The sequence below is a fragment of the Pteropus alecto genome, unplaced genomic scaffold (assembly GCF_000325575.1).
Source record: "Pteropus alecto unplaced genomic scaffold, ASM32557v1 scaffold81, whole genome shotgun sequence".
NCBI lineage: Eukaryota > Metazoa > Chordata > Mammalia > Chiroptera > Pteropodidae > Pteropus > Pteropus alecto.
This window is the reverse complement of record NW_006433378.1, coordinates 471682-477959: the sequence shown is the minus strand read 5'-3', so window position 1 is coordinate 477959 and position 6278 is coordinate 471682.

Sequence of the window (6278 nt, the reverse complement as noted above, 5' to 3'; positions counted from 1 at the left end):
AGGGAATCCCAACCATCCTACTCTATCTAGTCAACAAAACTGTTGGAGAGAACTTTTCCTCTTCCAACTTGGGTTCAGTGATGGATGCCTGCAAATTAACTGACAATACACTATTAACAGGAGAAGAGACAAAGTTTATTCACAGTGACATATGGGAGGTGCTCAGTAATAAGTAAGTTTATGAACGGCCAGAGATAAAGGTTTATATACAAAACTTAACAAAAGATAGGTTTAGGGCATCAATGGGCAGCAAAGGTTCTATTGGGCTTTTTTTGATGCTAAAGATAATGGACATTCTATCTCCATAGAAGCTGAATTCATAGGAAACTCCCTCAGGGGAGGATTAATGGCAGCCGTGCTTTCAGGAGGCTCTGTTGGAGAAATTCAGATAACATTTCTTTGTTCATCTTCTGTAGCTCAAATGTTTTCCCTTGATAATAATCTTTACACCAACTCTGGAGTTCCAGTGGCTCTCCACAGGTGCTTTATGTAACAGCTCTGAAATATTTAGTTAAGTTGTGTTAAATTTAAACAATGAAAACAAAAGGGTGTAAATTCTGGGACAGAGATGAGAATTGAAAACAAAATCAATTGCTCAGGATATAACAGAAAAAATAGTAAATTGTTAGAAATATATGAATACATTTTAAGAAAATTTCTTCCAGTACTCTTTTTCTCAGTTTATCTGGAAATGTGGAATACTGATAAATATAAATGAATTGGATGTTAGCTAATTTTTAACAAGAGAAATATAAGTAATACATCATAATTTTTGAATGCTTGATTTAAAAGCATGTTTTACAAGAAAATTTACAAAATTTTAATAAAGCTTAATTCTTAAGAAGAGAATGAATACCGTGATAAGAATTTGAGTTTGACTCTTTCTGTTCATATTCTATTATGAGTAATACACTTGGCAGGATATCCAGATACATACCTATTATTGTTATTATTGTTATAATATGAAATCTGTAACTTGAAAAATAATGAGAAAACAATTTCAAATAAGGTAATACATGTATTTTTCTATAAAGACAATTTCCTGATAATGTACTAAAGTTTAGTAATCTGATTTTTCCCTTTAATTACACTTGTCTAAATTTACTATTATTTTCCAAAAGTCTGAAAGTTAAGAGGCAGGAAAGTATTAAAGTGTGTCCTCTCAAACATACAAGACAAACCACCATAGGTAATGTAACTACTCAAACCCATATCTGTCAGCTGAGTTTTATTTCTGGTACTGAGAAAACAGTCATAGTTTCTCCATATAAAGACATTATTGGAATGGTGTGCTTACTTTGCGCTTGTGTTAATGTTAAAATATGGAACACAACTTCCCTGTTAGCACATTTTACTTCAACTTACACTTCTTAATTTTCTTTTCAGACTTGTATTCATAAAATTGAAGATTTACTGAATTAAAACACAATGCTGACTGGCACTGAATCTCTTGAAGATGTAATAGTTGAAAGGAAAGGAGAATGAGGTGAGAAGGTTGAGGAAGATGGAGTGATGCCAGGGAAAATAAAATGCTCATTTAACTCAGGAGCATGTGAAAGTGAAAGTGGTGAATAAAAGATAAAGAGAAGTTGCAAATATTTTAGAGTTTAACACAACCTGAAAGAATTCTAACAATAAAGGAAATGTGACTTTCTTCTCTTTCTATCGATCTTCATCTGGTGTTTCCTCTGTGGTTTGCCTTGCCCTGCGTTTTTAAAGGGAAATTGGACCGTACCACTGTCTCCTTCACTTTCCCCTGTCTTTAGAACTTACAGAGGCAGCACTTGTTGTCATTGACAGCCACGTTATTGTCTTTCTTATCAGATGCTTTTGGTAATTTCTTTTTTAAATTCATAGTCTCTACGTCTGTAGCTTCCTTTTTTTGCTCTTTACAATAAGTTACAAAACAACATAACATTTCTTTTCCCTCCTTTCTTTCCAATTGTTTCCTTTCTCTTTGTCTTGACCACTACTCATTCTGACATTTTGTGCAATTTTGTGCCACAAATATCTCTGACTTACGTACTTCTCTCTTCCTTGTCGCACTCTTTGGATATTTTATTGCTGGAAAAAATACTACCTCTCCTGATTACTCGTTCTTTTCAATCAAACCACTTTAGTAAGTATTTGGAAATATTTACTAATGTCTATTAGGGTAATATTAAAAGATAATTTTCAGATAAATGTAAAATGGACTGTCGTGTCTGCTAACTGCCATGAGATGGATTTCCTCATGTGCTAGGTAACATTTAGCTATGAGCAGTATTTGTGAGAGTCCCAGGGGCTAACAGTTTTAAGTCCCTTGGTTTCTAGTTTCTACATGCTGTGTAAGGAGAGGTTCTAATGATTGTTTTGAGCTAAAGTCAATCAAGACTCTTCAGGGTCAAGAGAAACTCTGCCTTCCCTTAACTACCTAGAAGAAATTGACTGAAGGGCCTTGCCCATAATGAGATTATTACCTATATGTATGGCAGGGCAAATCACTGATTACCAAACATGTGCTCTCCCTGCAGTGACCTTCCGAAGCCCTAAGGTGCCTTACCTCATCCCTAGCTCAGCATGTCTTATATGCCGGAGTTTCCATTTTGGTCTCTGAACCTCTCATGTGTGTTGGGTGTCTTATTCACATGTGCAAATGTGGAGAGGGGAAAAAAGAGGTTCTTTACAGGGTAATCCGATCATAAATTCTTAATTGGCAGGTCACAGCTCAGGCATATAATGATGAGTAGTCACAGCCCAGGCATATAATTTTTTAGTAAAAGGTTTATCTTTGCCTTAAGCAAGCGCCGCCCATTTTTTCTAAGTATCTAAGTTAACACACCTTCGGTATAAGCCATAACCATCCTCAAGAGAGCACATAATCTTGCTGATTATCTTTTCTCCGAACTCCATGTACTCTTCATTATGTTCCCTCCTTAATTTCAGATGTGTAAAAGAAATTCCAAAACTGTTATTCTTAGGAGCATTTGAGATCTTGCTCCCTGGCATATGTTTTCAGTTTGGCTCAAATAAATTCTTATACAAATTCTCTATAGGTTTAGACTTTTCTTACTTCAACATTTATTTGGTGTAGTTGGCAAGATTCTGAAGAAGCTCACCCAGGAACACCCTGCCGACCTGGACCTGGTGCAAGGTACAAGCAAGGGCTCATTGCAACTCACTGGCTTCTCGCTCTACATTGGGTGAAGTTGGGTGAGTATTATCTCTTAGATGAGAATCACAGGCCATGACTTCATTTCAGCTGTTCTTAGAAAATCCTCAAGGTGGGTAAAGGTTAATATAATCCAGAAAGGAAAACACAAATGGGTTGCTGCTTTTAATTCCTGATTTTTAATTAGATTACTTTCTGAGAGTCTGAACACAGCCTGAACTCTCTCTAGCTCTGCAAGAGAAAGGATACTTGCTTCTCCAACCCGAATAGCCAATGGGATGACAGTAGTTGTACAGACCCCAAGTTTAGAGTAGTGGAGATGGGCACCCAAAGTCCAATCTAATGGGATCCTCCAGGGGAGAAGGGCAGGGTGCCCTGGAATGTGTTCACCCTGAGAGAGGGAGGGGCTTGAGAAAAAGGGGTCCTTGCCTTGGAAAGCATCGAGGTTCCGGCAGCATTAGGTAAGCTCTCATTGGCCCTTGTATTTGTAGGAGACTAAGAATCTTTATGGGGTTGCCTGAGGAAAAATTTCTTCTAGGGTGTAAAGCAGTCCTATAGGGACTGCATTTAGCTCGTCTGGAGACGTGGGTGTAAATGTTGTTTTTTCCTAGAAATTTGTTCAGACTCTACAGATCTCAAAATTAACATGGGAAATCGTGACTCTGAGGACAGCAAGCCCATGATAGTCAGCTTTCCATTAATGCTAAGATGGATAAAACGAGGATTTTTTAAATTAATTTTTGTGTGCACAATTAGAAAAAGCCGGCTATAAAATAGACAGAATTAATGAAAAGAAAAATGTTAGAGACTGTTTCAGAAGTTAAAAGGCCTTCTCCTCTAAGCTAAAATGAAACTATGTAAAAGAATGTACAAAAAAAGAGATAGAAAGTATTTAGATAAATAGATCAACCTATGATGTCATTTAGGTGTCAACCTAATTCTTTGAAGTATTAAAAATGACTGTCCTTATTTTTAAAAGGGAAGGGTCATTTAGAACTTGACTTATTAAGGACAGATAAATTGTAAATGTCTCCAGGGTAAAATGTGGATCCAAATGTTCTTTTATAAAGTAGTGAATTTTTCTCATGGCTAAAGGTCTCTTTGTATATTTCTGTATTTGAGTCTATATATATATATGTTGTAAATGTGAGATAATTTTCTACCTCCAGATGGTATTGTTAAAGTTAATTTAAAGGCAAGAACTTATAAGGATTGTGTATGCTAACATTCTCAGAAATATAGAAACTAACTCAAATGCTTTGCAAGTTTACATGATCTAAGATTAATCCTTGGTAAGTAAAAGCTAGTTTAAGTTTCTTGGTTTAAGCAAAACAGAAATGTCTTTATTTTGCCTGGGTTTTACAAAAATAAGCCATGTAATAACTGACTTTTATGTTTATGGAAAATTTTTCTAGAGGTTATAAAATGTCCAAACTAAAGAATAATAATAGACTACTTCTTAGTTTTCATTAGACATTGAGGCTTTAAGAGTTAAAATCTTAATATATATAAGAATATATTTGCAGTGTTTCAGAAGGGCTCTCAGAATATCTCAAAAGATTTGAAATTGCATGGGAAACACTGTAAAATAAGTTATGAAAAATTCTAGGGTGTATTGTATGTGTAAACAGTTGTAAGTTAAACGAATAGTTAGGGCAGTGGGAAACCCAATACCACTACATAGTTCTTCCCTGCTCCCCTGGCTTCCCATTTTTTGGTTTTGCATTCCTTCATGCATCACAGTGCATTTAAACTGAACTTAGATGAAGGATCTTAAGAGCTGACATTACTGACAGGAGACATCTTACACTATTGCCAAGGTCTGATAGAGTCACTTTGAGAAAATGCCAAGTTTGTAACTGGTTTCTTTCACAGCAAGATCCCAGGAGACAAAGACTTTAAAAATCATTGACTGCCACCTGGAGATTTTGTTTATTAGAAATGACATCAAATAAAATAAACTTTCCAACCTGTTGGAGGGGACCTTATCAGGCACCTAACCACAAATGAACATCTACTCCTGTCCAGAGACATCAACGACTACTTGAGATCAAGAAACTGCCAATGGCAGAGGTAGACAGATATCCCAAGACATCGATAAGGCATGTAAACATGTGGATTGATTTTCAACTCAGAGTCCATTTTGTCTTTACCTGTCTGCTAATAATGTTAGTCATAATAATAGTTATATTTGTTCCTTGGGTTTTTCTATATAGTCCAACTGTTCAAGATCACTGAACATGTATAAGATAACTGTTAATACTTTTTTCATTGGCTTATCTAAATATTATAGTAGGTGGCAAATACAGAAAAATGAGACAGAAGGCACAACTCAAGTCATGATAGTTCATAGATATAAATGATCCAAAGTGTTTATTTTTTCCACAGCAAAGGCCATAAGACCTGATTGCCTTTCATTTACCTGTCCTTCTATTTGGGGGAAAATGTGGCCTCAACTCAGATCCTATGGTTACAGTATTGCGCCATCCTCAAGATGACGTCAATACTGAGAATTCCTAGGAATGAGCCTTCCTAGCGCTGTGAGACTATACTACACGACCAAAAGTTTGTCATCAATGAATCCTTTGGATTGATTTATGACCAAAAAAGGGGAACTGTGGGCAAAAAAAGGGGGTTCTATGGAAAATAACCTCATAGGGTGATCTGATCATAAATCACCCTATGAGGCTGCTCATGGTGGGTAGTCAAGCCCCAGGCATATAATTTCTTTAGTAAAGGGTATACCTTTGCCTTAAGCAAGCTCTGTCCATTGTTTCTGTGCATCTAGGTTAATACACCTTTGAAATAAGCCATATCCACTCTCAAGAAAGCATATGATCTTGTTAACTATTCTGTAATCCAGTACCCACATTGTTTTCTCCTATCTCCATGTAATCTATCTTATGTTCCCTTAATTTCAAATGCATAAAAGAAGCTATAAAACTATATTCTCAGGAGCACTTGAGATCTTGCTCCCTGGCATATGTTATCAGTTTGGCTCAAATAAACTCTTCCTACATCAATATGGGATTCCCATATATATGTATGTAATTGGTCATTTTCTCTTGCTAATCTGTCTCACATCTATTTAATTATCAGGCCAGCCAGAAAAAACCTCAAGGGTAAA